The sequence below is a fragment of the Pyxicephalus adspersus genome, chromosome 6, assembly GCF_032062135.1.
Source record: "Pyxicephalus adspersus chromosome 6, UCB_Pads_2.0, whole genome shotgun sequence".
NCBI lineage: Eukaryota > Metazoa > Chordata > Amphibia > Anura > Pyxicephalidae > Pyxicephalus > Pyxicephalus adspersus.
In genome coordinates this window covers 57,542,008-57,554,084 of record NC_092863.1, presented here as the reverse complement: position 1 = coordinate 57,554,084, position 12,077 = coordinate 57,542,008, and the positions used below count along the sequence as shown (strand labels likewise).

Here is a 12,077-nt window from a genome sequence, read left to right as displayed (position 1 = left end):
CACAGACCAGGGGTTGGGGACCAGGCTAACAACTGAGATCTAAAAAAACTTTTACATTTGTTCAAGAGACTCTAATGTTGAAATGGCTAAGCATTTCTGATATGTTATAGTAATGCATGGAAGAATACAGCTGGTCCCATGAATTATTGGGATATTACCGCTTTCTAAGAAGTGACATAAAAAGGGTATAAAAAGCAAAGGTTCAAAAAGTTTCTTTATGGGCTTCTAACTTTAAGGTTACTTTTTCTATTAAAGTGAGTGTTTAGAGATGGTCCTGATAAGGGATTAAGTGGGAACTTTGCCTCAGGCAGTCCCAGAAAGAGAATGGATAGTATTAGAGATAATTGATCACTAAAGGAAACCTTTTTGGGTAATGAACTTACATATGCTAAGGTCATTCCTATTTCTGACTTGCCTGACCAGATATGGACATATACTTTATGCAGCAACATTGTTTCATCATCTACATTACTTTCCTTGTCTTCAACTGTGTTTTATTGTTGGGACTGCTCTAAACTAATAAATAATGGACAAGAGAAAATAAACCTGATTATCTAGTGTGGGTTACAGTAGATCATTTTTGGAACTGCCCTCTTTATTTTGTATTCATAATATATGAAAAGTATATCTGCTCATGGATTCACTGGTAGGCCACTAGTCATTTAAATATCTTTCTGGTATAGTCATATTTTGTGTATTTATGTTTAGGGAGGGCATTAAGATGCCTCATTTTAAAAGATGCTTGGCAAAATAAGGTATCCGAATCCTTGTATGTTATTAGAAGATGACATAAGTATTATAGACCTTTACAGCCAAAAGTTACAAAAGCTAGAAAATCAAACAGATTGAGTAAACTAGAATTATTAAATGTAATATTAGAATGAATATTACCATAGAGAACATGGTGTCAAACCAAACTTCTGTGAAATATTCTGAAAGACTGAGTGAAAACTGGTGGGCATGGGAATTGAAATTTTGGGTATATATAACTGCAATTGATACATATATAAAGACCTAGAGGTGCAGAAACTGCAATTTTATTGCACTGCACTGGTACAGTGCCTTAGGGTTGTGTGACACTAATATATTATATAGGAATCCCCATGGTGCTTACCATGAGAAAAGTTACAATTCCAGCAAAATTGTGTGTTTTTAAGATACCAATTCTAGGCATATCCAATGTCAAGAACTAGAACAGGACCTTTCTGAATAAAGCTACAAAATGAGAATTTGGAGAGGTTGAAAATCTGATGTTTAGAGGCAGAATTTCAACTTTGCCTTGAAAACAATTTCTAATATCTATGCCAAGGTATGCTAAGTCACTACTAAATCAGGTTGAAGAAATAAGTTTACAGCAGGCTCTTTTTTACTATAAAAATGTAGAGAAATTGTAGAAAATGTAAATATGCTGCCCTCACATGTTTTCAGACATATTATGCTCATGTGAATAACTTCAAAAAGGTGGAAAATGTGAAAAGGGTTGATTTAATCAAAGAGTGGAAAAAAAGGTGACTTAGTACAGCAAACCTGTGATTACTTTGATCAACAATCATATACTGGGAAATTAAAGACACAGCAGGAATTTCACGTTCACATACATTGAAGTGACTATAGCTTTATAGGCTGTAAACATTAAGTCCTAAACATATCTTGCTACTGGGAGATGTAACCACTTACCTCTATAGGCTAAAAGTTCCATTGTATTGAAAAAAAGGCAAATTTCTACACCACAATGGGAACAATGTAAAACTGTAAGTGATGTGATTTTGTTTGGTTAACAGTTACAAATATTTTTTTCTTACTGTTTCTAAAAAAATGTGTGTATTTTATCATATTGTGCTTGTTATTTATGGCGAACATTCACTAGGAATGGTTTCATTAGCCAATTTTAGGAATACCATGATGTCAGTGTAAATTTATTTTTCTGATCAGTTCACCCTATAATTTTCCTGTGGGTGGAGGTAGCATTGGGGAAGTTGCTGCTGCAATCAGTCCTTGGCATCAGGTTTTTAAGGTTGTATAAGCCAGCACCTGGATGGCAACATCCTGTTTCTTGGTGCAGTAATCCATTAGGTCAACAGTTAAAAAATCTGACAATTCCAGACAATCCAGAGCTGATGAAATCATTTGCCTTATCTGATCCTGTAACTCCCCACCCTCATGCTGGAACCATGGCTGGAAATAATTACCCGTCCTGTCCAAAAGACTATAGTCTGCCCTACTTGTGGCAGTGTTGCTGTCTCTGTGTTGGCTGAGACAAGGGGGGCTGAGAATCAATGTAATGGAGAACAGAAGAATGGCAGCAATATGAGGCATTGGTATGCACGTTACAGGAAGATTCTGCCCTGAAGTGGCTGCACAATGTTTGTTCATAATAGTGCAGTTTTTCCTCCCTTTCCAAAGACTTGACAATTTCCCTAAATTTGCTGCAATATTAAAGGTCTGAGAGTGTGACTATCCAGTGATCATCCCTCTTTTTGATACGAACTTGTCGCTGCAAAAACAAGCAAGTATACAATTAGCTAGGTTTTCCAAGGTGGATGCTGAATCATCTTTCCTTGCCCCCCACTGTGGGTCCTCATCTTTCTCCTCATACCAAATATCTTCTAGATTGATGATCTGTGTCACTTCCTATCATCATACCTTACAATTGCTCCTCTGATACTTCCTTCTCCCTCTACCTGCTGCTGAATTGGACTCTACCTATAAAAGTCCTACTGATACCTAGCAAGTCAAAGGTCTTCCTCTACTTCTATATGCTGCATTAAATCCAATGAGACTTTTAACATAAACATAGTTTGGATGATAATATTGATACTGCTGTTTACAAATTTTGTTGCTTTCTTCATAGGCTTTAACAAGCACCATGCGCTCCTAATGAGCTGTCACTGTCCTGGGTCAAAAAAAAACAAGATTCTTGTTGTTTCACAATGGTGCATCAGATAGTTACTGTATTACTTACAGGTGGTCCAGCATATATATTGTTGAATTCTAATGGGTGTGCATATCATAGATTGTTTTGTCTCTGCAAAGCCACAAGATCTTTCCTTTGGCAGTGTAGGCCATGGTCAAGAGATCGTGCAAGCTAGAGTAGCCCTCCAGAAATATGTTCATCACCAGATTCAACATATGCACGAAGCAGGGAACATGAGTAAATTTGCCCAGGTGAAGCAGGATCCAAGAGTGGCGGCAAGTCAAGTTTTATTTTGAGCAAAATAATTATTTAATAGCAACAATGAATTGTTTGTGTGTAAGTTAAAATAATTGCTGACCAGACACCTTGCAAATTTTATTAGCAACTATGAAAAATGTTGCCTTTCTGTAAAGGGAAATGTTTGATGTGACATTGCTTAGTTAACTCTCAAAATATAGGAAAAGCTGGTGAATTTATTTGGAAACAACAGGAACATAAATGTCTATGTGTAATTGCAGATAACTTGTGAATAACTCGAATGGAATAGCCAGAAACAATCCAACTATCCCAAGTGGGTACCAGGACAAATATTGAGGATGAATCTTTCAAGCACAGACGGCAATTTAGTTCAGGGGTGGGAGGTTGGGGGTTTACCATTTCCCCTCTCCAATCTAAATCTGAAAAAAGTTATAGCTTTATTTCTTCTATTCTTCTTTGTTTCAATAATAAGGATTGATTCGGGTCATACTCCAGTCTTACTTAAATAAAAAGAAACCCCTTTCAGGCATGAATGAAATAAACTAGTTCTAGCACCTATGTGGACAAAAGCCTAGGCAAATTGTGTTTTGTTACCACGTGATCTGCGGTGTCATCATAAAGACATGACTTTCTACTATTTCTATTAGAATGTAAACAATATTCATAATGTGATTATTGTATGTTGTTTTCATATATAGTAACACAATATTAATATTCACCTACTATGTTAGCAGACCCCGATATAGCAGTTATTGTTGTTTATTCTTATATATCACATCTCTCATGTCACATGTCACTACATTATAAGCTAGACACTTTAAACTGCTACACAGGGACACAGTTTGATATTAGTATATTGATATTTTATCAAACAGAGTTGTATTAGAGTAATTTGTTTAAAAGCTCCACTCCAACTTTATTTCATATAAGTAACATCCCACAAGACAATTCATTTTGGAAATGTTTTGCCCTAGTCAATTTCGACCTTATCAAAGTCACATAGAATATTGTGCTTAGATATTTCTCCTGTTTCCAACACATTACCTGTGGACTTAGCTGTTCACTTTCTACCTAACATACCTCACCCTTCGGAAGTACCATTATAATGAGATAATCCTTTTCAATAAAGTAAAACTACCTGGTCAGTGGTGAGCTTCCGGCATAACCATTAAGTATGGACAGCAGATCTTAAAATGGACTTCACTATGGTGATCTTATTTGGCCATTGGCCAGTAATAATGTAACCCCTGTGCATGTGCAGTAGTTACAAAAGACAAAAAGCCACCAGGGATGTTTATAAACAAAATGATTACCTCTATCTCCCAGTGACTTTTTGTTTTTAAATTAGGTCCGCTTTAACTGAACAAGTTAGTGATTTTTATCATTTTGACTGATTGGTCAATATTTCCATAGAATTTTTTTAAGAAAAAGTTATCAGTTGCCCCCTGGATGATTGCTTTATACAAGGGAATACAAGGGACTAATACCAAGTTCAATTCAAGTGCTAACATTAGCTGCATAAAAATAATAAACGTATATGATTTATTAGTGAATACAAATCTGTTTTGTATTTATTTGCTTGGAGTTAGCTTTAAAATTTATTAAATATTTTGTCTAAAAATATTTCTAGGAATAAGCATTCTTCTTGTAACTACACTCATTACTTACAAACATACCCACATAGATGTAACATGTAGCTGTTAGTAACAGTAATAGCTGTTTTTTCTATATTCCCAGCTTGAACAAAAAGACAAGATTCCCCTTTTATGGCATGTTCCACTACATTAGATAATCCTGAACGCTAATAACAAATCTAGCCAAATACAAGCCAAAATGAACCGCCTCTAGATTCAGTGTCAGAACAGGACACTGACTGATTTCCTCAGTCAGCCGCGGTTCTTTAACTTGCTAATATTAGTAAAAGTCTCTTAAAAATAAAATACCACGCTTCACTGACTTCCAAGCTTTCGTTTTAAACAAATCAGTGGTGAGGAAGAATTGTTGATGATGCCAAATGAACATCTTGGGAAATAGTCAATACAGAAAGAGCTAAGTTGACAAGAATGGAGGTATTTAAGTTCCTGATCTAGTTTCCTCGTCTTTATTGATGTTTTATTTTGTACTAGCTTCCTCGTCTTTTATTGATATATTATTTTTTACCATTTCTCTGTATCCTAAATCTTTTTTCAGTATTTTTTTCACTTAAATTAACTGAGCAATTATTCTCTCTTATATGTGGCTAACTGCCTACCTGTTCAGCAGCTTCGTGGAATTAGTGATGCCAGCTTCCTCGAGCGCGAAATGTCTCTTTAAATATTGCAGCTATAAAGCAAATTCAAGGCAATAATATCAAACATTCCTTCCAGGAATTAAATATGGCTGTTTATCAATGACTTTCTGTATATGGTTAATTGATTTTTTAACATTACTTAGTAATAGTGATTATTGTATTGCTTTGTAGGATCATTGCATACTGCACATTGAGTTGTCTTATAATTCACTTTCTTTATGTGTTATCATGACAAGCATTTATGTTCACAAGGTCACATTGTGTAACAGGCTGAAAAAAAAAACATTCTATTGTCAGTTGAGAAAACAAGGTTATGATTCTTGTGGGCAGCCCCATGACTCAGTGGTTAGCATTCTGACCTTGGCAGCGCTAGGTCCCAGGTTCGAATATCAGCCAGGGAACTATCTGCATGGAGTTTGCATGTTCTCCCAGTGTTTGAGTGGATTTCCTCCCTTATTCCAAAAATATGCTGCTAGGTTTATTTGCTTTCCCCCAAAATGACCTTATACTGTAATATTGACATATGACTACAGTGGGACATTGGATTGTGAGCTCCTTTGAGGGACAGCAAGTGAAAAGACTATGGACTTTGCAAAGCACTATATAAATATAATAGGGCTATATAAATACTGGGTAATGGTAATAATCCATACTCTCCTTCTATTTCCTTTTCCCATCCTTTCCCATATGTAGAAATTCAAACCTGATTGGTTCCTATGTGCAACTTTTTGATCCTCCTTTTTTTTTCTACCCATTTGTTGTTAAAATAGTACCAGCTTACTGTCAGACTGTTACAGGCTAGGCCATGGCCAGTAGAAGTAAAAAAAAAAGCCACATTGTTGGTCAATGATGGAAAAAATTGTCGTTGAATCAATGGGAGTAAAAAATGCACCTGTGTTCATACATGATCAGTAGAAAATGGGAATGTCTGGCATCAGTGAGAGTAAAAAATGCCCCAGCATGAGTTGTTATTGGGAGTACAAAATTACTCCAGATGTCTGGAGAAGGAATGATGCCTCATTGTTGGTGTCAGGAGGAGTAACAAATAATACAATAAACAATCCCTTTTCCCAAAATAGATGTTTACTTAGTATATTTAAATAGGGCACCCCTCCAGCAATAGTGTTCATTGGGAGATACTACTGTGGAATTCATTTTTGTGCAGGCGCTATGCCAGGAACCACTCTTTGCAATGACATTGCAACTTAGACTATGCATTCCCATGCTTAGCATCCACTTTCCCTCTTCATTCAGCTTCTAATGGGAGAGCAGGGGCTGGTTAAAAGGAACCAAAAGGCAACCATTCTGACGATTGGTGCTAAACATTACATCTAAGTTTCATACCAATATTAGTTGTAATAGCTAAGTTTTAATGGAAACTTAAATAATTGAAGGAACACTAGAACAAAGAACCACTATGGTTATAAAATCCTCTTTAATGGAGCATTATCATTATATGAATAATCCATTAAGATATCTAAATGGTTTAATATATCTAAAAGATATATCCACAAATATTAAAATCCACTAGTCACTAATGGATAAAATACTCTTTGTTGTGTACATATGTACGTGTTGCAAGATTTCTAAAAAAGCTTAACTCAAATAAAATCCTGAGATTTTTGTAAGAATCCCAAGGTGTGTTTTATGTATGTATGTATGTAGTTTAGTTTGTCATTGTTTTGTTGTGTGTGTGTTTTTCCATTTTCTATGTGTTTATTGTTATTTTTCTGTCTGTGAAAAAAAAATGTGAAGCTAATAAAATGGCCAATTTCTGACAAGAAAAACGTCCATGTTAATGCAAAGAAGTTTTATTAACCCTGAGAAACCATACAGATTTATAGCACATTGGACCTTTAAAAACCACAAGGCAACCCTATAATTCTGCCTTCCCTATTTACACCAAATGCATTTAGCATTGACATTTCACTAGTTTTCAGTTAAAATTGGGTAAAGCACTTCATTTCTCCTATTCGTAAAAGAAAAAAGTATTTATTAAATGATTAAACCTTTACAGTTTTTCAGACATCCTATTTATTTAGCATTTTACACTCTGGTCCATTATTGATAAATTAGGTTTTGTATGGCTTAACATCATTCTGTCAGATAAAGAAGAGCCAACATAATATTCACTGCATCTCACCACCAGACCACCAATATTTGATTGTCTGATAGCTGTAATTTTTAAATGTAAAGCTAAACTGTCTGGGTTTTCCATGTAATATTATTTGTAGGAGTGACATTTTGTAGGCTCTACAGGCGGATGGTAGAGAATACTTATAGGCAATCTTACCTAATCGTGTATTGTAAATGCAATACTTTTTCTATTCTAAAAAAAATAATCAATAATAATGCACCTTGAACTCTTTCTGTACTTTATGCTTGCATTGATATAGAGGAGGATTCCTATCCATGGAGGCTACAGGACCCATTTTAAAGACATGTCATTAATAAAAAATAGCAAAAGGTTATGGGATGTTGGACTGTCTTCCAAGGTGGTCTGGACTTCTTTTTAGTTATTCAAATATTGGTCTTACAGTGGCTTGCACTATGGACTAGAAGAATTAGGTTCCCATGTTTAAATCTTGCCAAGGACACTTTAATGGAGTTTTGTGTGGGTTTTCTCTGAGCAATGTGGTTTTCTCCAACATCCCAAAAAATACGGTTAGGTATATTCACGCAGACCCCCCCACCCCCCCTCAACCACCACCACCACCACTACCACTTTCAATACTGAGCTCAGACTATGTTATTTATTTGAATATGATAGGGATTTTTGATTATAAGATTCTCTGACATTTAGTTACATCATTACAGAGTCTGTAAAGCACTATGGAAGATGACTGCATTATATAAATGCATGCATAAATATTGCATTGCCCAGAGTTGGAGGCTTAATACCGGGAACCTAATTGCAGTAGCACTGGAATCACCCATCAATTGGGTGATCGCCAATAATTTGATTTCTGTGGAGGAAGATGTCTATGTTTGGCATATATTTGAGATCTTTATATAATGATTTTGCCTGGTATTCTGCATTACATCAAGTCACAACTGCCAGTAAACTGTAACAAGACTCAACCAAATACATGAATGTGTATAATACATGGCATTACCTGTGTTGTGCTGTTTAGGAAATGTTTTTATTACCAGGCTACAAACTCCTTTGGGTGTTAAACACATTATGTACAAAAAATGTTCACAATATGAATTTTAAATAGTGTTTGTGGTAAAAACGAATATTATGAATACTATGAAAATATGAATTTTACATAGGTAGAAAGTAGGAAGGAAAACATATTAGGCATGAAGTTCGGGAAGATTTGTACATGATGTTTAAACTGGAAATGTGTGCAGTAACTGAGTTTGCTAAATTAGTATCTCTGCAACAATGACACAGTGACAGGGCTTAGAGCTTTAATAAATCAGGTTCACTGTATCCAGCTAACAGATCAAACAGAGACTGGTGACAGTGACAACATTCTATAGGCCTCTTAGTCCGGTTCTACATCATCCTCACTCACATATGCTTTCATCACATCCCACAATATTCTAACATGTGTGACATGCACCTTTCTTATACATATGTCTTCCATATTCCTCAAAATCCTATTGCCTTGTCCACATATCAGCCACATTTTAAAAAGACTATAATCACATGGCTCATACTGTCTTCATAGGTAAAAAAACAAATATTATTTATAGAAAAAATCTGCATTAAAATTCATGTGATCATATTCGAAGTATTTCAGTATTTTAAACATTGATCTACAGACTCCCTTGATCTCTTTAAAAGCACACGAGTCAGTGGAAAAAGTCAAGGAGTCGTTACACTGTGAGCAAAAGCCACTTTACCTTAAGAGAACTCCAGCCCTTTGGGTCAAATAACCAATCACCAAGCTATTTTGTGCAATTTTTGATAGTTACACTGAGGGAGCAATTTGCTATCCTCATATATTTGGGAAGAAAAAAGAAATGGTTAGAGTTTAAAAGAGAGATAAAAATACCCCTCGCATATATCTACAACAGTATGATAGTTACTGATTGGTTACTGGCTTGGAACAACACACTTTTTTGATATGCTTTGAAATAGTTTTCTGTTAAAAAAAAAAAAAAAAAAAACACCCAACCAAGCCTAAGTCCCCCTTCCCCAGAGCCTTCCAGATGATCTGATGATGATATAGGGCTCTGGCTATGGCAGTCCATCCCTTGAGCATTCAGTGCACGAGTTTTCTACACCCAGGTCAGCATAATGGTACAGCTAGTGACATCTAACAACAGAGAGTATTTATTTTAAAAATTCAAGTTTAACTTAAAAAAAAAAAACTTACATAAAGAACAGAAGAGCCAGAGAAGTCAGAATGTATGATCGATATATAATATCGACAGCAAATTGATTAATTAAATCTAGAATACTATTAGGACAGCCATGCTTTATTTTTTTCCTTGACAAGTTTCCTTTAATGGATGTTGATTAGTGCTTATTTTTTATTACTGTTCAATCTGCATTGGATTCCCTAACTAGTTATAAAGAGTTTTAAATATGTCAAGCATTAACACACTGTTTGAAACTGAACTCAGACATAAGCTAAAGGTCTCTGGAATCATGCTGAATGTGGTCACTGACACAAGCTTTAACAAATAAATCTGATTTTTCTTCATCTGAAACACTTGCTATGGACACATTGAAGAAGGTTAAACTGATCAGACACTATTTAGTTTGTGTCATGTGGCTTGACCATTGATAAACCAGTATATAACTATGTTTACTTTTGGTTTTGCATTGTAGTGTACACTTTTTAAAGTTTTTTTGCTGTCTGGATTCTGTTGCCCCTTTATATATTCTGGTACCATGACACCATATACCTTTATATATTCAGATACCATGACAGAACATGAGTGTAATCCAAATAACCAAAAAGAGGTGAGGGAATGACCCTATCTACCAATGGGGGCAACTATTCAGTTTTTGTAGAGATTTCCTGTGGTGTCTCCAGAAAAGTGAGGGAAGCATAAAGATGGCAAAAACAATTTTAGGTTTGGGTGTCTTTCTAAAACATACACTCCATCATGAGGAAGAATAAAAGTAGACATGCACTCAGCTCATATTGTACAGGCATTCTACTATCATCTATTTCCTTTACACTCTGAACAGCTATCAATCATTTAGACTCCTAATGCAATACCTGGAATTTTTGTTATTCAATGAGCAAGAACATCTGGTAAACCAATGTTTACATGGGTGAATAAATGCAATAGTTGTAGTGAAGGTTTCACAAAACTTCTTATGAATCATTTTTACTCATATATATATATATATATATATATATATATATATATCTTGCTTGGCACCAATATTTGGTAATATTTCATTTTAGGCAGAAAAACCAACAACTGAGAACAGACTCAATTGTAGGACAAAAATTACTGTTTTCAGAAAAGCCTACTTGCTTATATCTGATGGGGTAACTGTGGGGTAACGGTGGATCTCATGCATGCCCCTGGAAGACTCTATTCTAGGATCTGTCTTGTATGTGGGAAATGAACACAAATTATTGTGTGTGTATATGACTGTCTTCAGGATCTAGCCAATTTTACAGCAGAAGTCACAGGAATGGTTAGTATAAATTATTACATCACCGCTGGTATATTATAGAAGCTCATTGGAATTGTGGGTTAAAAAGCATAAAACTACAATGACAGCATCTGTGTCATCTCATAGCAGCAGATTACTGGTGTGTACTATACTGTATAAAGGTCAATATTGCTGCATTTAAAGCAAGATTATAGCAGCAATCCTAGAGGTTGTGGACTGATAATGGTTAAAGATAATTGGATTTTAGAAAGCAGAGGGAAAACAAAACACAGACAGAATCTCTTATTTCTCAGCCCCCATGGGATCTGTTCGTGTGGGATGCATCCAGTAAAATATATTCTAACAAGGAGTAACTAAACAGTGCAGCCTATCCAGGAATGCACAGCATTTGGCACATGTCTGGATTATGCTGGACTCTACAAGCCACCTCTGTGCTATTCAATCAAAGACATCCTCTGGCTGCTAGCTAATAATTCACACTGTGATATAGGCTGGCCACATCAGGGGCTGCAATACCCACCTGTCTCTGGATTCATCTTCAAGGGGAATTGCAGAATCTGAGACTATCTCAATTATTTCATTTCCAGGAAAGACTTCTTAGGCTAATGAGTATTTCATTGTATCCTTTTCAATATCATTAGCACCAAGAGTAAAAGAGTGGAGGCTTGTCAACAGGTCAAGCTCACACTGGTTCCAAGAACAGAGTACATTAACTCCTCTAGTTTTATTGGTAATGCTTCCTAATTGCCCACATGATGGGTTGATGTGAGGGAATTTAGTTATGTAACAGATGCCTGATTTTTTCCTGCTGGCTTTCTGTTAATGAGGACTGTTTGGTTTCATTCCACACCCATAAAACTCTGGTTGGATGTCAAAGTTAATTCGTTTCAATGATGATAGGATAAAGGAGGTACATTAAGCAATAAATTCCCTCTTACAAGCCTGCCTGAGCTCATGCCTCCTCTGTTGGCTCCCAACATATTTATAGTTCAGTGTCGTCTTCTACTTGGAGTGGTAGA

At 35.6% G+C, this 12,077-nt stretch overlaps 1 protein-coding gene across 2 annotated transcripts in view; it reads left to right on the top strand.

Annotated features, from left to right (window-relative positions):
- NOS1 (nitric oxide synthase 1) overlaps positions 1 to 12,077 on the top strand; it is a 156,998-nt gene that overhangs the window by 67,141 nt on the left and 77,780 nt on the right. The window lies entirely within an intron of this gene.